Here is a 27,613-nt window from a genome sequence, read left to right as displayed (position 1 = left end):
AGGTGGCTTCTATATCTTGGCTATTGTGAAAAATGACACAATAAACATGGGAGTGCAGATATCTCTTCAAGGTCCTATTTTCATTTCCTTCCACTACATACCCCAGAAGAGAGATTGCTGGATTCTATCTTCAATTGTGTGAGGAGCCTCCAAACTGTTTTCCACAGTGACTGCAATAATTTACATTTCTACCAACAGTGTACAAGGGTTCCCTTTGCTCCATCGTCACCAACACTTATTATCTCTTAACTTCTTGCTGATAGTTGTTCTAATAGATGTGAGGTGAGATCTCACTGTGGGTTTGATTTGCATTTCCCTGATGATGAGTGATGTTGTGCATTTTTTCATGGATTTGTTGGCCATCTGGATGTCTTCTTTGGAAAAATATCTATTCAGTTCTGCTCATTTTTAATTGAATTATGTTTTGCTATTGAGTTGTATGAGTTCTTTATACATTTTGGATATTAAGCCCTTACCAAATGTATGATTTGCAAATAATTTCTCAGACATAGTTTTAAAACATCTACAACATTCATTCTAATTTTTCTAATAGGGGAAATTGACACCCACGGTGATAGATAATAGATGAAGTGCCACCATCAGCCACGATTCCATGCCAAGGCTTAGATGTTTTCCACCTTAAAAACAGTGACTTTAAAAAAAATAAATTAAAAAAATAAATTGACTAAGGCTTAATCAGGCAATTCTTTTAAATGTCTCTGGAAATTGAATGTACAGAAAGCATGCAAATCCAATAGTAATCCCCACTCTTCATGAAGCACTACTGGGGAGTTTGCTTTCCATGCAAATATAATCCCAGAGTGAGCGGAGCGAGCAACTTTCTGGGGGAGCGAACTTTATTTTTCTTCATAAATTGATTTTTACCTCAAAAGACTTGGACTTCACAAATAGTCCATGTGCACTTAACGACACAGCTTTATTTTTAGTCTGGCTCTCTTTCTCCTGTTTCCAAATCAAGAATTCTCTGTAGACCCACCAGTGAGTCCAGGCTGCTGGAGACAGCTCTCCCCAGGCCCGGTGAGGGGCATCACAGGAATGGAAAATTACCGGAGACTGTACTAAGAGCCCAGAACTCTTAAAACCAACCCCTCCAAGCATTCACATTCACAGCCAGGCAATGCATTTCAAATGCAAATCCCGACACAATCTTCAAGAATAACTGAACATTTAACTCCAAAGCCATTTCACAATTAGCCCTGTGTCCCACAGGGAAATTCAGCCATTGGCAAATTCAAACCCACTGCATGAACAAAGGATCCCTGGAAACTTTCCTTTTATCTGCAGTGGGAACAAGGGGGCTCTTAAGTGCAGCGAGCAGTTACCCATTTGGACTGAGCTCTGGGAGGCCTGCCACCGCCCCCTCCCTGGGGCCCACCCAGGGCCAGCATTCCACAGCATTTGTGTAGTACAGCTTACAAAACTGTTTCTGGCATTGCCTCCTGTGACCGCCCCAGCAGGCTTCCTGGTAGACAGGTGGTGGTCCTGCCCGTGTTGGCACAGGAAGAAACTGAGGCAGGGAGGGGCCGGGTAATCTGCTTCCGTCACAGCGGATATTGGTACCTCTTATAGCCAGGAAGTCTTAGGATAAAAGGGTTCAGAATATGCCACCTGAAAATATGCCACTTTGGCAGAAAAAGGTATTTTGAGCTGAAGGCAATTAAGAAATAGCAGATGCAGGAAAAACCCTCTGCCCTCCCTCACCTGCCTAAAAGCAGGGCATAAATTTCCCTTGTAAGATGTCCTCCCCTCTCCTACCTGGAAGGGAAGGACAACCTTTATCACCTCTGTCCCATATCTGACTCCCATGAGCCAGCATCGCCATGGGCAGCCCCACACCACCTTACCTCCCTTGCTCTCTGGGCTCCCATCGTGATGAAGGGTGCTGTGGTCTCAAATTGCTTAGGGCAGCCTCAGGACAGGCTTGTGGTTCTGAGCAAGGTCATTGTTAGAACCATATTCACTCTCAACAGACCTGATTTGGATGACAAATAACATTTCCGCCCCGCCCTGTCACTATGTGGTGAGAGGGCCAGTCATTCACATACTTGGCACACATTCGGTGTGTGTCAGCACAGTATCAGGCTGTGGAGGGACAAAGCGCAGCAAGATAAATGTATATTATACATGCACTGCATATATGTGTTTGTACACAATGTATATATGTTATATATATGTACATACACAATGTGTACACAACACTCTTTATAAATATATACAAATATACACAATGTAAGTGCAATATTGCGTATTTATACACAATGTGTATACTACATTCATATCATATTGCATACCAATATATGTGTGCATGACCCTTACATCATATAGCCCTGACCTGGTGGCGGGGGGCAAACAGCAACACAAGTACCATGGCAGGGGAAATTCCAGTGCCATGAAAGCAAGCAGAGAAGGCTTCCTGGAGGAAGAGGCATCTGAACAAAATCTTAGAGTAAGCAGAGGAGTTAGTCAAGAAGGGAAGAATTCACAGTCCAACCTTCCAGCAGTGGGATGACAATGTTACGGTTCCAGAGGTGAGAAGCACTTGTTTGCAGAAAGTACTGCCTACATTCTAGTGCTGCTGGAAAGCACAGATCTTTCAGCAAAAAAATAAATTAAAATAAATAAATACACACACGCATCCACTTCTTTAGTATAAAACGCTTCCTTCACACTACCCTGGGCTCTCGTTTATTAATAATAGATCTCATAATTTGCATTTAATTCGTTAGTGGTTTAATATCTAATTACAAACCTCTGTTAACTGTTCGTCTTGGAGGGAATAAGGCTATAACTGAGCAGGCAGACACTAACCATTCATTTGCTAACACAACACTGACAAACCTCACAGCAGGGAACAGGAGGAACCTCGTACAGTCCATCACCTTCTCGTAGTGATCTGCTTTTTTGTGTTGTTTGAAGAGAGTTTGTGGGTGTCGCTGTCCTATGCACCACAAACAGCTCTGAAAGAGGGTAAAAGGTGAAACAAGTGATGGGTGGCAGAATCCAGATTCAAATCCATAGCTTTCTACTGTCCATAGCAATACTGATCAAAATAACCCCCAAATGGAAATAACCCAAATGTCCCTCCACTGATGAATAGACAAACAAAATGTCTTACATCCATACAGTGAACTATTATTTAACCATAAAAAGAAATGAAATGATGCAACGTGGATGAACTTAGAAAACGTTATGCTAAGTGAAAAAAACAAACAAACACCCAGACACACATAAAAGCATATATTGTAGGATTCCATTTATGTGAAATGTTCGGAACTGGCAAATCCATAGGAAAAGAAAGTAGGATGGTGGGAGCTGGAGAGTGGGAATGATTGCTAATGGGTACATAGCTCCTTTTGAGGTGATGAGAACATTCCAAAATCAAATAGTGGTGATGGTTGCACAACTCTGTAAATTCACTAAAAAATACTGGATGTACTGAATTTCACTTTGTGGTATGTGAACTATATCTCAATGAAGCTTTGGTCTACACCTGTGTCGAGTATCCTAGGCTGGATCCTGTGGATGGGGGTGCAGAGGAAAGGTTTTATGCAAGAAAAGACTCGCTCAGCTTTGCATTTCATTCATTCCCTTGTGCACAAACACATGAAATGTGTTGCCAGTCTTCAAAGTACCAGCCACAGTGCCAGGCATGGTGATCCAGGAAAGAAGGAGATGCCCCTGCCCTTCTGGGGTTTGAAGTCTGGTGGGTGAGACCAACTTTAAATCACTGACTATCATAGACTTATCACAGACGCATGTTAAGACACTAACCACTACATATATAAATTACTGTTAAACATTCATGTGTGTAGGTGCTCCGAGAATGGCACAGGGTGCAAGTCTGTAATAACAGGAGAAACTGGAGCCACGTCAGTCTTGGGGCACATGCATGGTTCTCCTGAGGAAATGACATTCAGAGGAGATCTAAGGAATAAACAGACTCAACCACATGAAGGACCAGGTGCAGGAGGTGAGGTTAGAGCCAGAAGTGGAGGGAAGAGCAGGTGTGAGAAGCTGGAGATGAGAAGGGTCCATGGGAATTTGGGGAAGCAGGAAGAATGAGAAGGATGAAGGAGAATGGGAGGCAAGAGTGGGTCCCATGTGAAGATTCGGGACTTTATCCTAAGGGGAAAGGGAAAACCTTGTATGTAGTCATGTGTGTTTGGCAAGATTACTCTGGAGGATGTGGGATCCTGGCAAGAGGGCAGGCCAGATATGCCTTAGTCCATCTGAGCTGCTGTGACAGAACGTAAGCTGGCTGGCTTGTAGAGCACAGAGATTTATTTCTTACAGTTCTGGGGGCTGGAGGTGTAAGATTAAAGCCCTAGCAGATTTGTTGTCTATTGAAGGCCATCCTCTCACTGTGTCTCATGTGGCAGAACGGGTGAGGGAGCTCCTTGGGGTCTTTTCTTACAAGGGCACTATTCCCATTCATGAGGGTTCCACCTCCATGACCTAGTCACCTCCCAAAGGCCACACCTCCACACAGATGGACAGAAACATTCAGACCTTAGTAAAATAACCCACGTAATAACCCCAGTTATACTGGATAAAACATAACAAAATGTATTTTAAGTGCATATCTAAGCTTCCAAGAAAAAACACACCCCTGGTTTCAGGCATTACAAGAGAACTGAAAGCCAGAATGACAGGCCCTTAGCTAAGGCTGCTGCTCCTGGATGAAGCAGGGAGGTGAGGGGGACAGGCAAGGAAGGCAGGTGAGGGAGCAGGTGAGGGGGACAGGTAAGGAAGGCAGGTGAGGGGGGGCAGGTGAGGGGGCAGATGAGGAGGACAGGTAAGGAAGGCAGGTGAGGGGACAGGGAGGGGACAGGGAGGGGACAGGGAGGGGAAAGGTGAGGGGACAGGGAGGGACCGGTGGACTTGTAAATATGAGCTTAAGCTTTAACATCAAGAGGTCAGCAGCCAATGAGTTGGAAAACCCACCCAAATTGCGGGAGCCAGAACCAAGACCCCGAATAAAAGTGCACCTGTTAATTATTGCAACCTCGGAGATGGTATGAACTTCCATTTGTATGAGGAGGGAGGGGACAGGGAGGGGACAGGTGAGGGGACAGGGAGGGACCGGTGGACTTGTAAATATGAGCTTAAGCTTTAACATCAAGAGGTCAGCAGCCAATGAGTTTGAACCCACCCAAATTGCGGGAGCCAGAACCAAGACCCCGAATAAAAGTGCACCTGTTAATTATTGCAACCTCGGAGATGGTATGAACTTCCATTTGTATGAGGAGAGATGAAGATGTTCAGATGCCTGGGTTTGGGATGAGAAAAAAAATATCTGTATGAGCAAAAAATCACTTGGAGTTGTGTTCAGATGTTCAGGCTTACCTTATTAACATGGTGCAGTGATGCCTTTGTGATGTCTGACATCAGCACACTCAAACCTGCCCTGGAGGGACCCTCCCCCACCATCCAGAGGACCATCAAAGGAAATATAATCCTGTGATAAAGACAAGTGGACAACCCAGGACCCATGAAGGCTCATCCTGCCATAAGCAGGTCAGAGCACATGAGAGCTTGCGGGAGGGACCTGCCGCCTGTAGGGAACATAAGTGTGGTTAACATGATGGAAATGTATGAAGGGACAGAGGCCCAGGGAAGAAGTAGGACCTGTGCCCCCCATACCCTAAGCTCCTGTATCCAGATGCCTCAACCCCCTACCTCAGGGTCTGATGGGCATGTCACACTGCAGACCTGCTGATTCCCCCAGCACATACCCCTCCCAGTGCCCATCTCAGGAGGTGACAAGGCCACTTCCCCGGTGACTCAGGTCCAGATCCCTGGGGTCATCCTCACTCCCTTTCTGTCTCATACTTCACACCCAACCTCATTCATGATTAAGCAACAAAATGAAATTAATGCCCTACAAATAGAAGACAATTTCCTGATCCTATAAACTTTCTAAAGCAATGTCCTTGTTTTTAAACTGTAGGTTTTCATGCATTTTAGTGTTGTGAGATCATTTTTGGTGAAAATAGTAATGAAAGAGAATGGACTAGGATAGGATAGGATAGGACAGGGTAGACTAGGCTAGGGGAGGGGAGGGGAGGATGGGATAGGATAGGATAGGACAGGGTAGGATAGGATAAGATAGGGTAGAATAGGGTAGGGGTAGGGCAGAGCATAATAGAAGAGAACAGAAAATGTCAGAAGGAGTCATATAGTCAGAAGTAAAGTTTAGAGCAGTGTCTGTTTCACTCGTATGTGTGTTTACACGTATCCATGGGAACTGGTCACAGACTTAAGGGTTGTGTGTGTGTACACACGTGTGCGTGTGTGTGGGTCAGGAAAGTCGCTGTGGTGGAGTGTATTCAGCAGAGCACATATGCAAACATTAGACTGTATGGAGACACACCAGGATTGGTAACCCTGAAGTCAGAAACAGGACAAGGATGTGCATTTGTATTCAAACATTGGGCTGGAGGTCCTGACCAGCACGGTAACACAAGAAGAAATCAACATGACAAGGACTGGAAAGGAAAAAGCACAAACCATCGTTATTCATAGTTGTGACTGGCACACAGAAAGCTCCAGAGAACAGAGATCAACTCAGAGTATCGATGTAAGACCTCTGTACGTCTGCTTGCTCTGAGGCTCATCCCTCAAAATGGCAGTGGGACTTCAGTCCAGTGACAAACAATAACAAATATAACACTTCTTAAAAATATCATTTACAATAGGAAACAAATATAAGGTATTGAGAATACATCCCACAAAAGATGTGCAAGACGTTCACACAGATATCTAACTTTTGTTTGTAGACATGAAAGCAATCCCAAATAACTGGAGAAGAAAGATAGAATGCCATAAAATTGTCAATCCTCCCCAATTAATCTACAAAGTCAGGGCAATTTCAGTAATTTTTTATAGACTTTAACGAACCTATTATGTGACTTCTATGGAAGAATAAAGAGTGGGAAGAGTCCAGAACATTTTGAGAAGAAAAGGAGCACAAGGTTGGGAATGGCTCTTTTCTGGGTGCAGAGACCAATGATCCAGTCACTGTGTGGGGTGGCATGGAGGACGCGCTCAGGAACAAACCCACCTGCCACTGGGAGGACAGAAGCATCTCCACAGACCAGCTGGGTAGAAGGATCTCGTCATGGTGTCGAGAGAGATGATGGAATTCCAGCAACACATGACTGCTTCCCTTCAGCCGTTGGGATCTTTCAGAAAACAGAATTGCAGCACCTCTTTTCTCTCCTGACTTCTGAACACACTGAGATGGAAATCAAACGATGGAACCCAGCTTTCTTAAAGGTTACAATAGCATCTTTGTTATTAGTAAGGGCTAACATGCAGAACAAAGAGCTCTGCTCCTGCATCCAGGCATGAATAGGCCTCCCATCCAGTTGCAGAGACCTCCAGACAGGGCAGGCCTCCCTCTGGTTGGGGCTGGGTCTGCAGGGAGGAGCACTGAGTGTGCAGGGAATAACTCAGTAGAGCCAGAAGCAAGTTGTTAAACCGAGCTGCCTTCCAGACTTGCCAATCAGATACACCCTTCCTCTCTCTATGGTGGAAGGCATCAAGGGTGGAAAGAGATTGGAGGATCACCAAATGGAGTTTTCTCCACTGGGGAGAACTCACCAGTCTTGGATAAGAAGGAGTCCCTCTGTGTCATATANGTGTCATACACACCAAAATAAATTTGACGTGGATGAAACACCTGAATATGAAAAACCAACAATGAAATTTCTTTAAAAAAACACAGGAAGCTATCTGTATGACAGCAGATTGGTAAGGATTTTTTTTTAAAGATTTTATTTATTTATTCAACAGAGATAGAGACAGCCAGTGAGAGAGGGAACACAAGCAGGGGGAGTGGGAGAGGAAGAAGCAGGCTCCCAGCAGAGGAGCCTGATGTGGGGCTCGATCCCACAACGCCGGGATCACGCCCTGAGCCGAAGGCAGACGCTTAACCGCTGTGCCACCCAGGCGCCCCTGGTAAGGATTTTTTAAACAAGATGCAAATGACAAACCATAAAAGAAGGGATCAATACATTTGGCTACATTTGAATAAGAGATTTCTTAGAAGATTATCTTAAAAAATAATCTTAGAATTGATGCCATCATAAAAGTGGGGATATAAGATGTTCGTAACCCATGTCTTAGTCTGCTCGTGCTATCATAACAAAAGAGCATGGACTAGGGAGCTTAAATAACAGAAATTTATTTTCTCACAGTTCTGGAGGCTGGAAGTCCAAGATCAAGGTCCTGGCATGGCCAGTTTCTGGTGACAACTCACTTCCTGGTTTGGAGATGGCTGCCTTCTTAAGTCCCCACATGGCCTTTCCTTAGTGTGTGTACATGCAGGGAGGGAGGGAGGGAGTGCTCAGTGTCAGTATTGGTGTCTCTTTGTTAGGACACTAACCTACCATCAGGCCCCATCCCTATGACCTCATTTAACCTTAATTATTCTTTAGTGGCCCCATCTCCAAATATAGCCAAACTGAGTGTTAGGGTTTCAACATATGAATTTTGGGGGAACACATATAGTCCACTGTATAAACTGAATGACTGCAATCCCCCCAAGATTCATAAGTTCAAACCTAACTCCCAAAGTGATGGTGTTTGGAGATGGCACCTTTGGGAGGTGATTAGGTCCTGAGGGTAGAGCCCTCGTGGATGGGATTCATGCCCTGATCAAAGAGACCCCAGAGACCTCCTTTCTCCTTTCACCAAGTGATGACACGAAGATGTTCATCTGTGAACCTGAACAAGAGCTCTTACTAGAGGCCCAATCAACCAGCACCTTGATCTTTCACTTCCAGCCCCCAGAATGGTGAGAAATGCATGTCTGTTGTTCCTAAGTCTCCCCATCTGTGGTGTTCTATTATAGCACCCCGCGTGGACTGTGACAGTCTGCCACACTGCGGCCATCCAACGGCCCATGTCAGATCAGTATAAAACTGCTACACATCAAGGAGACAAACCTCCCAATGGAAAAGGGGGCACCTATGACCCAGCTGTCCTACCCTAGGAGTAAGATCTCAGAAGTTCTGAGAAGTTTCTCACTGAGAAGTTGCCTGTAGTAGTGGGATTTGGAGACAAACTAGTTGTCCATCATGAGAGGAATGGATGAGTAAATGATGGTGGAAGTCCCCATTTACAGGTGATGGACCAGACAGTGAGAGATCTGGAACCCTGACACCCCAGGGGGGAAATAGGAAGTAACAAAAGGACACTTACAGCGCATGATAAACACCAATATGTACTTTGCAAAGACTCATGCATATTTAATGACAAATATCAAAATCAGTCGGTGGCTGGCTGTGAAGATGGAAAGAAGTGAAGTCATCACAGAGACATAATTGGAGGTAAAATCAGCAAGATCTGAAGGTGGATCAGGCGTGTGGGATAAGGGAGATAACAGGGTCAAGGGTATCTCCCAGATTTCTGAATGAGCCATTGGTTGAGTTATCATTTCCCAACATGGAACCCCCTGGAAAAGGAGCAGGTCGTGGACATCCCATGGGGATGAGTGGGAAGGACATGGTGAGACATTGAGGAGTCTTCTTCCTGGGAGTCATCCACATGGAAATTCACTGAAGACATTGGAATTCCAGAGCCAGGCAGAGTGGTCTGGAGTGGAGATGTGGATTTGGGGATGGTGGGCTTCTGGGTACATGGGATCACCCACGGAGGCATGTGGAATGAGTCTCTCATCAGAAGGAGAGGAGGAGGAATGTTCGTGGGACAATAACCACTTCCCTGATCCAAATGATATTTAACAACCAGCTTTCTGATGAAAACCTAGGTGGGTCAAACCCTGGGGCTCTCATTCAATGCACTTCCCTCAACTCCCATCTTCTGGGCACAACTTCCTTGGAGTCAGCCCTCTGTTTCTGGATGACATCTGTCCCACCTGCCTTTTCCCTTTGCTCCCCTATCCCTTGGATCCCCCACTGAGCCTGCAGCAGGAATGTGGAGAGAACATTTAGAGCAAAAGTCTCTCTCAACGAGCTATGTCCAATGATGAGCAGTTGTCTGATCTCTCTGAGCCGGTAGAATGGAGATTACAGTATAAGGTTATTATAATAGTCTCCCAAGCACAGGGAATTTAAGCAAAGCCTTCTGAAATCTGTTTATGCCCTTAGCCTGGGAAAGTGCCCTGTAGAATGCTAATATGTAGGGCTATTATTATTTTTGTTCTGTGCTTTTGGATTTCTGACTTTTTTCTACTCATTTTTAAAAATTATTCTTTCCCTTCATTTTGTAGAGATGACAGTGCTTGTACTTCTGTAATTCTGTTATAGCTTTTCTAGAATCTGTCATCTTTGGGGGATCCCATAAGTTGTGTTACTATCAGACAAAATTAAAGTGTTCTCCAGGGGACCCCTGAGGGTCTTGAGCATGTGTGCGGTTAGAGCTGTCTGGGTCTGGGGCAGTGTCTAGAACTGGGGAGCACGCTGCGTTCTGTTCAGCATCTGCCTGGGTGATGCCTTGGAAGGAGGCAGAACATTCCACTGAAGTGTTCTGCTTGGAACTAGTCCTTCAAGCCTAGGGTCTCATGAAAATGTGGTGGCTGAGGATGGCTGATGGATTTTCCAGGAAGCCAGAGAAGATGAAGTTTCGGGTCCCTCTTACCTGCCTCTTTCCACCCAAGTTCCTTGTCACACCCTTGACCTTGGCTCAGGTCTCGATTGGGCTGACATGGTTGGGGATCCAGCCAGGGGAAGTTGCATTGGGAAAATCTTAGTTCCTTCCAGTGACCGGATCCTACAGAGCACTCACTTTCTGTATTGTTCAGTTATTGCTGGAATATTAGCTTGCTAAGGCTGCTATAACAAAATACTATGAACTGAGTGGCTTGAAACACAGAAATTAATTTTCTCCCAGTCCTGGGAGCTGGAGGTCCAAGATCCAGGTGTTGGAAGGGCTGGTTCCTCTTGAAGATTCCTTCCCTGGTGTGTGGATGCCTGTCCTCTCCCTGTGTCCTCACGTGGTCATCCCTCTGTGAGTGTCTGTGTCTTGATCTCCTCTTCTTATAAGGACACCAGTTATATTGGATTCAGACCCACCCTAATGACCTGCCATTTTACCTTAATCACCTCTGTAAAGAGCCTCTACCCTAATGACTTCAACATGCGAATTTTGGGGACATGACTCATCCTATAACTGTTAGTGTCCCTACGGAACGAGGGCTCCCAGAATCTTCCAACTGCCCACTGGGCTAATATACACCACAGTGAGATGTCACATGGGGACACCAGGCCAGAACTGGGTCAGGTGGTCACATAATATAACCACACTTGGTCTAGTTTCGTGATATTTGTTGCATTTATCAGCTTTTTAAGTTTTGTGATTTTTCATGATCAATGTTCTTATTCTCAATAAATATGCATGTTCCATCATACCTTTTCCTAAAGAGGGTATTAGAAATTGAACAAGTTTCAGTTTTGACAAGCCTGTATCTCCCCCCACTGCTGGCTGTTCCTCTGCCTACAACTGGCTCCCCCCTGAGATGTTTTCAGGGTGAAGATTTGAAGAGAAAAAATAAAACATACTATTCCCGTGAAAGCAATTTCCCCACAATGTGGCACAGAGTAAGTGCCTGGTAAGTATTAGCCTCTTAGGTTGGTTATCCCATGACAAGTCTTAGGAACAGATAGTCTGCCTGCCAGGTGAACCAGGAAGCACATGCAGGAGAGTTGGGGGGGTGAAGGGTCAAAGAAAGTGTGTGGTAATGAGTGGCTTCTCCTGTAGGGCTCCATCCTGCAGAGGGGCCTCTGGGAAATCACAGGGACCTTGCCTCAGGACAGTCCCACAGATGTGTACTGACTCAACTGCCATGGGTTGAAGGTTACTCCTGGGGATATAATGACCCCTTGCTCCTGTACTCTGGACATTATCTATGTCCAGACTGAGGCCACAGGGAGGGGTGACAACAGCACCTGCTATGCTCAGCTCCCTCATTCATGGGTCAGCCTCATATCCAGTTCAGGAGAGCTGAGGGTGAAAAGTTTTGTTGGCTGACTTTCTTGACATTTCCCTCAGAAACCCATGTATCTTAGAAGCCTACTTCATATCCAGGAATTCTACTTAGGAATCTGTTTATATCCGGGGTCAGCAACTTTTTCTGGAAGGAGCAAGATGGTAAATATTTTAGGTTTGGGAAGCCAAGTGGTCTGTCTGGCAACTACTCAGCTCATCACTGTAGCATGAAAGCAGCCACACAGGATTCAGAAATGAATGGATGTGGCTGTGTTTCAATAAAACTTTATTTATACAAACAGGGAGAGGGCCGGATTTATCCTGTGAGCCACAGTTGTCAGCCTCTGGTTTAGGTATTTGTCACATATTCCCTTAGAAAGTAGTGAGGGCCACACATTTATCTGTGCTGCACCTTAGATTTTCCTGTTTTAGGTTCCTCGAGCTTCAGGCAATCTGGTGATTTGGTGAAAAATCAGCTCAAATTTGTTTATTTCAGATCCTACCCAGGCAATAAACCCAGAAAACATTAGACTTACCTTACAGTGCCTCTTCTTAAGTCAAAACAAATTCATTTCGAAGGAAAAACAGAACAAAAACAAAAACAAAAAAACCCTTACTAAGACTCTGAGTACAGGAGAATCTTCACCAGCTTCTGGGAATGCTCCGTGCCCATCATGGCCTCTCATGTCCCTGTTCTTACTCTCTCTGGGTCTCATTCTCTGTGTCATGTCTAAAAGGGGATAAGGACAAGGAAAAGCCAGCTGGCTGTGCTTACATCACAATGTTGTTCTCAGGATAAAGCATCCAGTTCTCCCCACTCTCTTCCTGACATCTCACTGTCACCCCATGAAAAGAACGAAAGATCGATACAGTAGGTGGGGGGGCCAATGCTCTCTGCCTCTGTAAGGACCTGGGCAGAAAAGCAGTGACATCACTGCTCTTCCTGCTCAGACTTTCAACCCAACCTGCCCTTCTCCAAAGCGGGATCCGTGGCAAGTCTGAAGGTGCTTCAAATGGTTGAAAAATGACCTCCCTCTGAGCTAAAAGGAAAAAAGTTGCCAGGGGAGTGGCAGTGTTGATGGATTACAAATTTTAGATAGGTCACACTTCATCTGTTCTGAGTTATCGGGGCCTCTTCCATGATTTCTTACCCTGGCTAAAGCAAGAAAATACTTGCCTTTTGCTGGAATAAAGACTTTCCCATAAATTTGGACAATGCCAACCGCCTGGTCAGATCACAGCAGGACCGGGAGGCACTGCCATGGCGGGTGGCCATCTCTCTGCTGGCTGTCCTGAGGTCATGGAGACCCATCCCCGGGCAGGCTTACGGCAGGAAATTGTGAAAGGCCCCTGGGAGAGGTGGCAGGAGATAACATGGTACCCCAACATTTCCAAAGTGATCACTTGTGCCAGGTCACCTCACCTCCTGGGACCCACACCACTGGGAGGCCAGCAATCTAAGAAGCCCTGCAAACGTCTTGCCTTGGGCCCAGCAGGTCTGACCATATTTTCTGGCAGAGCCCCAAGATGGATTGCAGGATCTCCTCCAAGCCTATTGTGCAAGCACTCAATGAACAAAGGGTTCTGTGGTCAAAAAAGAGAGAAACACTAGCATTCTTATCTTGCCTACTGCCATCCCAGTGCTGCATGGAAGGCCACCCAGAACTCAAGCTCAGTGGCATTTGCTGGCTGTGTGTCCACAGGTCAAGCAAAGTTTGCCTGGCCTCCACTGGGCTGGATCTTAGCCGGCTGGGTCCAGGGATGAGCCACAGGTCTTTCATCCTGCTTGGACGAGCAGCTGCCCGAGGTGGTTTTTTCTTGCAGTGAAAGAGGGCAAACCCTACTTGCTCATGTCCTGGAATAACTCATGGGCCAAAGCAAGTCACATGACCACAGAAGGGACCTGTGTGGGCAGCCACCACACTGACATAGGACACTGCTGCACGGGAGTAAGAGTCCAGACCCAAATTCAATCGGCCCGAGGCTGGCAGCCCCTCCTCTGAGAGTCACGAGGCACAAAAACACGTCAAGGCTCTGAGCAGCCCCATGGTGAGAAGACTTGTTCACGGAGACTAGCATTCCCCATAGTTTTAAACATATGTCCTGTATTCCGAGAACATCTTTTATAATCATTGCAAGAAGCTTTCTGCAGAACACTCGTTGAGAAGCATGGACATAATATAAATAATGTGGAATTTATAACTAGCAAGCACAGTTCCATTAGAGCTCCATGGTCTCCCGGATGGTAGGAAGCCACTCATCGTCCCTCATTCCCAGTCCCTCGAGTCTAAAACGGGGATGCGATCTGTCCTGCCCACCTGCCGGGGATGCGGGGAGAACGCGGTGAGGTGACAGGTGAGAGCGACTTCGGCACGTCTGCTACAGGGTGGCACACCAACGTCTGAACTAAGACAGGCAGGGTTGGACTGGCCCCAAGAGCTCGCCAGGAAGAAAGCCAGCAAATGGGGTTGTTTCTATGCTTGGTTTCTGATCATTCTGTCCTGCCAACATTCCAACACATATGCCACAGACTGTGACAGCGTCTTTATAGGGTCTGTGACACTCCACACACATTTCAGACTGAGAAATGTGCACCGGGCGGCTCATTATCAAAGCGGTCCCCATCTCTGCAGGCAGCCGGGGGGCTTTGCCTTGGTGCTGGTTTCCGGTCATGGTTTCTCTGTAAAAACCTCCACTGCCTGTGCCGGCTTGGGTCCAGAGCATTGTCACAGGAGGATTTTCAGACTCCACGTCCCAGATGAGGATTTGGGGACAAGGCGGCCACACGGGCTGGCTCCCACTAGGAGAGGCTGCCTTCACAGACAACCCAAGTCTCACCGCTCAGAAAGCAGACAGGTCTCTCCCTTCCTGGGTCAGCGCAGCTGTGTCTCCTGTGTCTGTTCCATCCCTGATGGGTCCCCCGGGAGCAGGACCGCACTGGAAATCTGGGTTCCTGGAAAACGTCTTTGATGAGAAAACCCCTGAACCTACTCGGATTCCCTCGGCCACGTGTGTGACGTGGCCACAGCCTATGTCGGCACAGGGGAGAGCACTTCTCTCTCAAGAGGGCGCAGGGGGTCACCGGCCATGGGCAAGGGTGTGTGATCCTACAGGAAGGAAGGGAGCAAAGGGTATGCCATGGCGCCCGAGGAGCCGTAAACCCAGCACATCCCCCCAAAAATGAAAAGGAGGATAAAGCCGGTCACCGTTTACCCTCAGGCCGTCCGGTTGCAGGGCAGAGGCTGGAGTGGTCTGGGTAGAAAACCTCCATCGCCGTACAGCACATGCGAGATCTGGGCTTCACGGTCATCAGCTCAGACCCTCTCCTGCTCGGCGTCCTTACACACCGGAAAGCTGGAGGCCCCGGACCCAGGAATCCAGGATCTCAAATATTCCTTTTCCCTTTGCCCGGCCAGAGTGCGAGCTCAGCCCTCCGCAGAGGCCCCTCTCTGCACCTCCGAGACCTGAGCGCTGTGCCCACGCGAGAGGGTCAGTGGTGCTAAGGCAGCAGGGAGGAACCGCCGTACCACAGTCCGCCGGGGGCGCGTGGCCTGTGGACTCCCCCGAAGCCGAGCACGCCCCACAGACGGCGAAAGACAAATCCGAACCTGAGCTCTCTGTAAGCGCCTTCGACGGAGGGCTGGGTTTTTTTCTCAAAATCATTAGGGCTGTGACCACTGTGGGTGGCTCACTTTGCTGACAATAGCCCCATTGCCCTTTCTACAGGGACACTCCATACATGCAAAACCGTAAGGTAATGAACCGGGCAGTTATCTTAAAACCCAGAATATCACTGATCTAGGTGAAGTGTGCCGTGTGCCTGCTGGAAATCCACAGCCTGTCTCTGACGCCCCCGAGGCAGACGCTGCTGTGGGTTCATTCCCATGGTGTCTGCCTGCATGGGGGTCTCCTCTGACCACGATGGGGCAGAATCCCGGTTGTTCCAATGGCTCCCTGACTAGCAGGCTCTCACACTCACCCCCACACACATCCATTCTCTCAAACACACTCATGGACGATTGTGTGATTGGACACCAGAAGGGAAGATTGTTCCGTGTTTAAATCTGAACCCCACCAAGTGCAAGATGCGTCACTCTCAGCAAATCCCTGAAACTCTTTGATCCACAGGCAGGACACACTGGCCTCATGGGGTTCGCAGTTCTTGGGGCCCAGAGAACAGATCCCCTTGCCCTCGTCCTGGAGGCTGACGGTTCCAGGACAGACCAAGAACCAGCGTGCAGAGAGGCTGCATTTCCTGACGGCACAATTACCTGCACACCTTCCTGGAGAAACAGAAAGGTGTTTTCTAAGGAGCAAGTTCTCCTAAAGGATGCACTTCTCTTCACTCTAACAAACTTTTCTAGAGCAATTTGCACTCTATAATTGCAGCTCTGGCACCATAAATTAATTCAACGCCGAAACCTGCAGCCAGCTGCTCTGGCCGTGTCCAGCCCCTGCCCCAGCCCTGGGCTCAACGGCAAAGACTCTTCCCTCGTGGAATGTTCTAGAGCATGTGCGAGAGACTTAAATGCATAAGAAATCAGTACAAGGGATCTCAGTGGTGATTAGGCACAGGTAAGAAAACAGCACGAGGTAGGAAGAGAGAAGAGAACTGCTTTGGAATGGTGGTGGGGAAGGCCTGTGCGTCATTTTGAAACACATCTAGAAAACCAGGGAGTGAGCCAAGAACCTTCGAGGGGACAGAGCTGCAGGAGGAAGGAGCAGAAAGAGCGAAGGCTCAGAGGCTGAACCGTAGGAGGAGATGAAGCAAAGGAGAAGGCAGGGGTGAAGCATGTGGGTCAAGTAGGCCCCGGGAAGGTTTGGATGTAATTCTGGGGGAAATTAGAAGCCTCTAGAAGCTGGGGAGTGTCATATGGTCTCACCTTTAAATGCAGGGCCCAAATCACGTTGAGGGGAAAGTATTCCCGGAGAGGCCTGAGCAGGTGGGGAACTGCTCACTAAGGAGTTATGCAAGAGGCCAGGTGGGAGGAGATGCCTAGAGCCTTCCAGCATATTCCACGGGGTAACAAAAACAGGAAAAGGGAACTGGAAGCCAGTGTTGAAGTCTTGTAACTACAGAGAGCACATTCCCTGGAAGATAACCTTCGTGAGGGGCGGGCTGGGGTCCCGTCAGCCCCCCTGCTGATGCCGAGCGCCACCCCCTCCATCGTCTTCAGCCCCCTTCAGGACTCGCACGGGAGCGTGCCGGTGCCCACCCCGCACACAGCGTCCCCGCACACAGCGTCCAGAGAGTGTCCTGGCGCTCGGCCAGTCTGCTCGGTGGATGGTGTTCCCAATCCCAGGCCAACAACATGGAAACAGTTCCCCGCAGAGGGATCAAATATTTAAAAACAGAAGGAAGAAAGGAAGGAAAAGCAGACTTGCTTAAAAGGACCCCATCTTCCAAGTTGACGCCTTCTGTAAGTCTTTTGTCATTCATCTTTATGGATACAAAATTATCGTCTGAAGGAAGAATGTTAATAAAACTGACATTTCCCCATCAGTCAACTTAACCCACAATATAACATTTTCCCGATCCAATTATGTTTGCCTGATGACTGACATCCTGTTGAACATTGTTGTTCATGTGGGAAAGTGCATTAAAAAGGCCCAGTGATGATTACCATGCAGAAAGCTGCCTCTTCCAGCAGGGAAGCCCCTCCGCGTGAAGGTCTAGTGGGGAGGCGCTTCTCCTGATGTCCTGGGAGCTTGAGGCTCGTGCGTGTGGCGGCCCAGCGTGGAAGGGCAGCGACGTGAGGTCCAGAGCCTCCTGGCCCACACAGGGCCCCCCACGTGGCTGTGTGGATTAAGCAGCAGCTCCTGCTCCCCCTCGGGGTCCTGCTAGCCTCAGCCTCCCCCCACCCAGCACCCATGCTCAGCTCCACAGCCCACAGTCTGCAGACTCCCTGTGTCTCAGCTTCCTGGGAGCATGCTGGATTCACAGAAGAATGAGCAAGGCTTGGGGTGGGGCAGGGCAGGAGCTGGGTATGTCCCCAGATGCAAGGGGAGGGTGCATAGGGTGTGTGGGTTTCCCGGAGTTGTTGTAACAAAGCACCCCGGGGCTGGGCAGCTTCGCAACAAACGGTAGTTCTCTCCCAGTGCTGGAGGCTGGAAGTCTGAGCTCAAGGGGTTGGCAGGTTGGCTCCTACCTCCTGCCTCCCTCCAGTGGTTTGCTGGCATCTTCAACGTCCCCAGACTTGTGGATACATCCCCCCCGATCTCTGACTCCATGTTCGCATGTATTCTCCCTGCGTGCATGTCTATCCAATTTCCCCTTTATATAAGTTCGTCTACTAAAGAAAAAATTATTCTGACACTTGTTTAAATAGTAAGGAAGGACTTATTAAAGACTACTGCAACATGGGACAGAGAGTGACTGCAACCAAAAACAGCAAAGTCAGCTGGGGATTTGTAGCCACAGAGCAGACTGAGGGTGGAAAATCACTAAGAGGGGACATCAAGCATAGGGGATTCTCACTAAATTGACTTAGCAAAATTCTTGCTACAGCTGGGCTGGGTGGGCCAAGGACAGGATGGGGGCCAAAGTCAAGGCCTGGTCCAGAAGGAGATCAGAGGGACCTAGCTGAAATGCAGTCAAAGAAAAAAATCATTCCCAGAGGACACCAGGCACCCAGGGTTAGGGCTCATCTCCGTTCACTCGTCTACACTGGGTGACAACTAGCAAAGACTCTATTTCCAATAAAGTCACATTGATGGGTACCTGGAGAAGCCCTCAGCATCTTTTGGGGATGAAAAACAGAAGGCATTCCTCATTCCTTACCTTTTTTTTTCAAGATTTTATTTATTTATTTGAAAGAGAGAGAGAGCAAGAGAACACAAGCAGGGGGAGGGGCAGATGGAGAGAGATAAGAAGACTCCCCACTGAGCAGGGAGCCAGATGTGGGGCTTGATCCCAGGACCCAAGATCATGACCTGAGCCGAAAGCAGACACTTAACCCACTGAGCCACTCAGGCGCCCCATCATTGCTTACCTTTGAAACAATCCATCCAGGAGTGTCGTCAGCAGGTCAGGCTCCCTGGAAACAGAGCCTGAGACAAGGGTTGGACTCAGGCAGGAGTGTGGTCAGGAGAAACCTGAAAGAGAGTGGAGGAAGTGCCACAGAATGGGTCGATCTAAGCAGGAAGATAGAGCATGGCCTTGGCCCAATTCAGGGTCCACCTTTGTCCCTGTACCCATCAGTCCTGGAGAGAGTGTCGCCTCCCTGTCACATGGCTTCCTGCAGAGGAGGGAGGTTCTCCCAGAGAGGGGCTGCTGAGGGACCCCTGGAGCCATAGCACAGCCTGGGGGCTCGTTCCGGGCCTGGGAAAGGGGTCCAGCAGGGCCCTGCAGGGAGTGGTCCAGCAGGAGAAACGATGCTCTGGGGCTCATGCCTAAACCAGCTTCACCGCCGGCTGGCGGCTGCTGGGGCTCCTCTCCTCTGCCCGGGCCATGCCGTACAAACTGCTGAGAGCCAACACCCTCTAATGAAATCAAGCAACGGGGACAGAAGTCCTAATTTTATGTATTTTCTGCCCTCCAGCTGCAGCAGCGACGTCCTGAAGAGGTCTCCGCTGACCAAGTGCTGTCTGTCTGACCAGTGGCAAGAGCAGCAAAAGCAGCCGTGACCCAGGGCTCTGCTCCCTCAGAATGTTTGTTCCGGGTGTCCCCAAGGGATACTGTCACCATCAGCTCAGGGTCGGTGACCAGACTTGTTCCAGATTACTTGAAACTGAAAGAAATAATCTGTATTCCCTTGCTGCGATTGGAGAGAAGAAACTTTGTTTCAAAAGGATTTTTTTTTTTTAAACCCTCAAGGGGTTGTATTGGAAATGGCGCAAAAAGACCCTTTCTAGTGGATACTTCTAAAAAAAAAAAAAGAAGTCTGGCTTGGGTGCATGTGGGAGGGTGGGGACAGGTGAAGAGATTTTATTAATTTCTTGAAAATCTTTAAAAAAAAAAGTTTTCCCAGGCCATAAGGCAGAATGACCCCAAATCTTCGGAGGATGAAATTTTTGGCCAACTTAAAAAAAAAAAAACCTTCACATATTTGCACTGCTTGGTTTCCATGGGAACCTAAGAAGAACTCTATAATGCCTTGAGAACTTCTATTTTTATATTAACCCTTTATATCACACACAAAGGAAATGTAGATGGGAGGGTGGAGTAGGGAGGGGGCAGTTTAAGGATCCTTGCATCCAGTTTCAAAACTGCACAAGAGCTGCTTGCTGGAAAAGCAGCACGCTGACATTTCTCTGAAGGCAGAAAGCAAACTGTGTATGTCCTCCCACTAGGAGCAGGGACTGGGGGAAAGTAATTAACGTGCATATCACTCATTCTGCCTGTACTGTGACTGTGGACGCCTATCCCCGGCCCGGCGTGCCAGGCTGGCACCTGCAGGGCCCTGGCCTGGGGCATTTGACCCAGCAGCAGCCGTGTGAGGCGTGAGCAAGTGGGCTTGTATCCTGGGTGTGCGCTCGGGAGCATCACTGGCCTGACGTCCCAGGGACTGAACCCATCGGGAGGAGCCTGGAAGCCATCCAGATGAGGATGAAGAATCGCCTTTTAGGAAACAATGTTAGGCTCCGTCTCCGCGGGGTCCTCGCCTATTGTCGGTTCCTACTGTTTACACTCGGGCTTCTTTCCTGAGCAAGAGGGAACAGTGGTGTGTGATGTCATGGAGCTTCATTTATGTTCTTAAGCCATCCCAGCGCTGGGGGAGAAACCACCGCCACCGCCACCAAAATAGCAACACGGGTGAGTAAATAGGAGTGGGTTTTTTCAGGTCATATTTGCCCCCAAAATAAACCTATTTTAAAAATAATATGTGAATCAAACAGCAACAGGAAGCTGATGGAGCTAATGTGAGCACCTGTTTTTCCTACACAAGAAACTAAAATAAACTCACTGTAATGAAAATCAAGTGCAAAGAAATGATTGCCTAATTAATTGAATGCTTAACTGATGAGCTGTGCTCCGTAAATGTCTCTGATGTCTCTTCCACTGATTGACAGTGCAGCAGAAAGACAGGAGGAGGCATCATCACCCCTGACCTGGCCTGCCCGGGAGCCACCTGAAGTGGACCGCCCAGGCTCCTGGGTCAAGGGCTTTGCTCTGAAGAGCAGCGCCCTAGTTCAGCTGGCCAGCACCTTGCAACTGGGCGGCCTACACCCCCAGCTCTAGGCTGGCCTTCCTTTGCTCCTTGGAGGAGGACGCACCTGGGTGGGGGCCAACAGGGCAATCTCAGGGTGATTTTCTGACAGATCGCGAGATTGCTGGGATCCCCGGAGGTGCTGCACACCTGTCGTGCTGGGCCCGCCTCGCAGCTGGGGTTCCAAACCTGCTTCATTGGCATCGTCTCCCCAATCACACTAAGCTGCATGAGGGCAGGGACCGAGCAGGTCTGGTTCTCCTCACCAGCATTCCAGACTTGGCACTTATTCAGAGACTGGGACATAATAAGAACACAGTAAATAGGGGCATCTGGGTGGCTCAGTCAGTGAAGTGTCCGCCTTTGGCTCAGGTCATTATATCAGGGTCCTGGGATCGAGCCCCGTGTTGGGCTCCCTGCTCAGCGGGGAATCTGCTTCTCCCTCTCTCTCTCTGCCTGCCGCTCCCCCTGCTTGTGCTCTCTCACTCTCTGTCAAATAAATAAATAACACCTTTGAAAAAAGATTTCTAAAAAAGAACACAGTAAATATTTGCTGAATGGGGGTAAGGTTTAAGGAGAAGGAAGTGGTAATATGTGGTTAATTTTCTATTACCATTGAGATAGATTATGGCAAAACAGTGGTGTGAAGCAACCCAGGCTTATTCCCCAACAGTTCCACAGGTCGGAAGTCTCACTGGACTGAAGTCAAGGTGTGGGCAGGGCTGGGCTCCTTTCTGGAAGCTCTAGGGGACAATCGGTGTCCTCACCAGCTCCACCTTCTACTGGTCGCTCACACTTCCTGGCTCATGGCACCTCCCTCCATCTTCAAGGCCAGGGAAGCAAGTCTGTCTCACACTGTCCAATGTCCTTCTTCTTTTTTTTCTATAATATTTTTTTAATATATTATGTAAGTCACCATACAGTACATCCCTAGATTTTGATGTAAAGTTCCATGATTCATTATTTGAATATAACACCCAGTGCACCATGCAATACGTACCCTCCTTAATACCCATCACCGGCCTATCCCAATCCCCCACCCCCCTCCCCTCTAAAGCCCTCAATTTGTTTCCCAGAGTCCATAGCTTCTTATGGTTCATTCCCTCTTCTGTTTACCCCCCCTTTCTTCTTCCCTTTTTTCTCCTACCGATCTTCCTAGTTCTTATGTTCCATAAATGAGTGAAACCATATGATAATTCTCTTTCTCTGCTTGACTTATTTTGCTTAACATTATCTCCTCCAGTCCCATCCATGTTGCTGCAAATGTTGGGTAATCATTTTTTTTGATGGCTAAGTAATATTCCATTGTATATATGGACCACAGCTTCTTAATCCAGTCATATGTTGAAGGGCATCTCGGCTCCTTCCACGATTTAGCTATTGTGGACAATGCTGCTATGAACATTGGGGTGCATATGGCCCTTCTCTTCACTACGTCTGTATCTTTGGGGTAAACACCCAGTAGCGCAATGGCTGGGTCATAGGGTAGCTCAATTTTTAACTTTTTAAGGGACCTCCACACTGTTTTCCAGAGTGGCTGTACCAATTTGCATTCCCACCAACAATGTGGGAGGGATCCCCTTTCTCCACAACCTCTCCAACATTTGTTGTTTCTTGCCTTGTCAACTTTTGCCATTCTTACTGGCGTAAGGTGGTTTTGATTTTAATTTCCCTGATGGCTAATGATTTTGAACATTTGTCCACTCTTAAGAACCTTGCAATGATATCAGGCCCCCTTAGACCATCTAGGATGACCTCCCCATCTCAAGGCCTGCTCATCTGCAACCTTCATCCTCCTCTCCCTGGAAGGTCACATTCAGAAGTACCAGGATTAAAACATAGGCGTCTTTGGCAGGAACTCTACAAATGTCATCAGACAAAACAGAGCTTTTTAGAAGAAAAAAGGAGATTCTATTGAGATGGTGTTTTGTTCATTTTTTTTGCTATGCACGGGGCCAAGCAAAAGGAATGTATAGTAGGTGTTTGATTAATAAATATTTGTAGAATAGATTCATATCCTATACCCATCTCTCAAGAAATGACCACCTGTTCTGTGCTGCTAATAACACAGTCACTGGACTAGAAAGGAAGCATAACTGGGAGCTGCACCTCTATAATTAAATTTTAGACTCCTTGGTGACAGCAGCCAAACACAGTAATCCTATCTAGCTGACATGTGAGAGCACTTTCAAATCTGCAAAGTGGTTCTGTAAAACCTTACCCCACTGCGCCTTCATCCCCACCCTGCAGGTGGTTCTTGCTGGTTCCATCTGACAGAAGGAGAAATGCAAGTTCAAAGACATGGATTAACTCAGTCAAGATCTAATGGCCACCAAATCCCGGGGCCATGTCTTTCTGATCCACATTGCCAGCATAAACTGTTCCGTAGGATTGTCTCACTCTGAACAAATAGGGGATAAAACAGCCAATCTTCGGTCATATGATATGGACTAAAAAGGCTGAAGGAAAGGCCAGCTGTGTCCAGGAGTTAGAGAAAGGTCCAGGAGGGGCAGTGACAGGAGGGGACGATACAACAAAGGGATGTCTGGGCTCTAGAACTCAAAGTCACCCAACACTGACCCCAGCCGGCCATTTCTGGGTGACTTCCCAGCACTTCCTCCGGATACTTCCACCCCTACAAGCAGGACACACTCCTCGAGGCCCTGATTGTCCTGAATTCCCAGCATCACATGGTGACAGGTGTGTGATGGAGCCACACCAGTGTTTGTGGAACGGCCCTGGACATAATTTTCCTGCTTTATTCCACTCACCGCTGACCATCTCCAAGAGGAGAGTGAGCAAAGGAGGGAGGGAGAAAAGGTGGGGAAGAAAAGGCATTGAGGACAGAACAGATTCTTAACGGTCCATGGGCTCTGCGGTTGACTTTTCCTAAGACTGATTAGAACAATCAGTCGACTTCTAAAGAAAAGACTGAGAATCTTTCTTCACCTCCCTATTCTCTCTGTGGCCCAGAATCTTCTTTTTTTTTCCAGATTTTCTGAAAGAATATTCATAAGGAATGACAGGGTATAAAACCTCAAGAAATGAAAGTCAAACTGACTTGCCCTCACCTAACCTGAGTAATGTCTGAGATGGGGAATTTCCAATTACACAAGCTTCCCATTCCTTCCAGTGACAGAGCCGCACCGTCATTAACCAGGGACGCAAGAACACAAATTCTAACACGCTGGCAGGTATGGACCTGGCGCGGGACTCGACCCAGACGTGAGGTGTCCAGATGCATTGATTGTGAGGAGTAATAAAGAAAGTGAAGACACATCTCTGCCCTTGAGAAATAACTTAGTTGGGAAAAAGATTCCTAGCGACCCATGAAATGAGTAGAGACAATTAACGATTTATCCACCAGTGTGTAATTGTAACACACACAGCACACAGCAGCATGGTGGGGAGAAAGAGAGACAAGGGGATTAACAGAACTCCCACATTATCTGAGGCCGGTCAGCAAAGGTTTCCACTACTATACTGATTGGTTGGTTGGCTGGTTGGTTGATTCAAGCACATGAACTGCAGCAGGACCCGCGTGATGTTGCGCCCAAGGATGACCAAGTGAAGAAGGTGGAAAAGATTTTGGTTTGCATAGAGCCTGAGGAAGCACGGAAGTGTCATGAGCATCATGAATGAAAAGAACAGTTGGTACCAGGAGACAAAACAGCAGGTGACCTGCTCTTGGACCCCACACATACCCTGTCACCTCATCACCACTGTGTATTTCTTTCCCAGTGGTTATCTCCATGGTCTCCTTTCTTGAGGTGTTTCTTGACTGTCACCATGCCCTTTCCATGCCTCACCTTCACTGAGAGTGGGTGGCTCCTCCCCCAAGTCCCTACTTCCAACAAAATTCCAAACACATTGTCTACACTCACAGTTATCTGCCGAATGAACAAAAGTGTGATTTATGAGACACATACTAAATGAGGGGTCTTTTCAATCCAGTAGAGACCAATAAAGACACAAACAGGAATGAGAAATTTTGAAGGCAAGCAGACACTGATGACCATTGGCTCCCGTGGCTGTTTGGTCCAGCTTTGGCTGATGGCGGCACCCACGTTTCCTTCTCAACCAGCACCGTCACCTCTGCGTGGTCTCACATCATTCCATTTTTCATGCCGTGTTTATGGGGCAAGGTTTATGCTACGTTAAAAATGAGATTAACCAACTGTATTTGTAGAGGAGGAAAGTTTACCACTTACTGCTTCAACACAAATTGTGTTGTATGTTATGGTCCTCGCGATCCCCCTTAGCGCACAGAATAGATGTTCCGTTGTGGCTGAGCAGCTTCCGAGGATGCATGATGGCGGGGCTGCTGTACGCTTCTCCCATTTCCTTTTTAAATCATGGGAAGAGTGCACTGAAACAAAACATCTTTTATTGCCTTGTGCACCAAAAGCACCACAGGGAGTATTTACCAAGGGGTTTGAACACAAATATTTTCAGAGATTTCCATGTGGTTGAGGTCCCAGACTATTTGCACTTGAGTGGATGGGGCAATTGATCTATAAACTACTTGCTTTAATAATTACTAGCAATATCCTGGGTTTTCAAGATTTCATCTCTCACTCCCTGCAAGATGTGATAGATTCAACAATCAAATCCCTTCTTGGCAGCATGTTGGCTGTTAGCCGTGAAAAGTCAGTACAATTCCAAATGCAGGGTCACTGACCTTACGGAGCTCCAGGACCTCATGAAGGAGATGCCGACAGGCTCAGGGCTGGAGCCAGAAATGCCAAATACGATGCATTCTGATGTGGATCAGCCTAGGAAAGGCACACATTCACTCTTTGTCTCTCCCTCTCTCGCCTTGTCCTGCACATGCACACATCTATGTGTGTGCACACACTTGCACACATGCACGAAGGGATGCACTTGATGAGACCACCACCACCAGCATCAGCTCCCACTTTTTCAATTGTTCGTCATGTCAGGCAGCAGCTACTAAGTGGAATTGGAGATGAGAATGTGTTGTCTTTTCCCAAACAAGTAAGCTTGTGTCTGACATAACTTCATTTAACATCCCATTAGGAAAGACAGCACCACCAGCCCATCCAGAGACAGCCTCATTATCTCCCTCTGCAGCGTATGCCTCGCACACCGGCTGTGCTGGGGACCCGGTTTGCATTAAGCTGCTCTCCTTCCCCTGCGGCCTCCTCTCCAAACCCCCCAGATTTGGAACCTGACTGTGTGCCGCTGGTTGCCTTTGGTGAAGAAATGGACGACACCCTGATTCCTTCCAGCACTGGAAGGCTCCCTTTCTGTACCCTCAAAGGAGGAGACTCATAGCCCCTAAGATACCTGAGATTGGAGAAACGCACTGTATCATTCATTCGCTGGTTGAGCTCCTCCACCAACCGGGTCTGTGGGGCTGTCGGACTGGACTTCCAGGCAACTTTGCATCTCAGTTCGAACTGCAACTGTCCTCCTTGCTCCAACACAGCAAAAGCTAATTAAGTAGATGTTTTAGTTATTTATCAACGTTCAAATAGAAAATAAAGCTCTGGACCTGAAACAGACACGGTGGCGGGGAAGGAACGAAAGCTGGGTCATTCCTGGCTCTGGGCCAAGTGTCCAGCAGGAGTGGGAGGAGTTTTACTCCTGAGGCCAATAGGGACCTAGGCAATCCCGTGTGGTGGGAAACCCCAGATAGGTTTACAGATGAACCCAGGAGCAAATGGGGGGAGGCTAGGGAGAGCTGGGGAGCAGAGCAGCCACACAGCTGATGTGTCATTGACCCCGTGACCTTCTCTGTGCCCTCCCCAGCATCACCATGGGCTGGGAGCAGGGATCCGCCAAAGCAGCTCTGGTCTGGACCAGGACTCTCAGGAGCAGAGGAAAAACAACTGCAAAACCACTGAGCAGTATTGGGGGAAGGTGGCAGAGAGTGAGAATCCCATCTTCTCAGCACCAGATTCTGCAGAACATTACATATCACACTAACTGTGACAGCCAAAACACTGCAAATTCCGTTAAGGCATTCACCACTGGCGAAAGGCAAACATTAGAAAAACCCCAAAACACGACTCTAGGGTCCTTTTGAAAGCCTTGAAGAGATAAAGAAAGGAATAATGTGCAAGAAGGTAACAAAATAGTAGGAATCAGAATATGAATTAATAACAGATCATTTTTTTAATGTCAATTAAAGATCCTGGGAGTGAAAAATATAGTCATTGGAATTCTTTAAATCACATTGGGATATGGACCCGGCCGGAGAGAGCGTATGTGTAGGGAAGCTCATTCTGAATGCAGCGCAAAGTAGAGTAAGAGTAAACAGGTGGATGGTGCAGTAAGGGATGCAGAATAGAAACTGAGATTGCAACATGCACAAAGGAGAGAATGGTGGATGGTAGAGAAACAGTATTTGAAGGACGCACAGCTAGAAACTTTCACGATGTGATGAGAAAGTAAGAGCTTTCAGCTAATGAGCCACACCGAGTGCTAAGCAGGGTACACATAAGTCAACCATGAGGAAAGTGTTA

The sequence above is a fragment of the Ailuropoda melanoleuca genome, chromosome 11, assembly GCF_002007445.2.
Source record: "Ailuropoda melanoleuca isolate Jingjing chromosome 11, ASM200744v2, whole genome shotgun sequence".
Taxonomy (NCBI): domain Eukaryota; kingdom Metazoa; phylum Chordata; class Mammalia; order Carnivora; family Ursidae; genus Ailuropoda; species Ailuropoda melanoleuca.
This window is presented reverse-complemented; position numbering follows the sequence as displayed.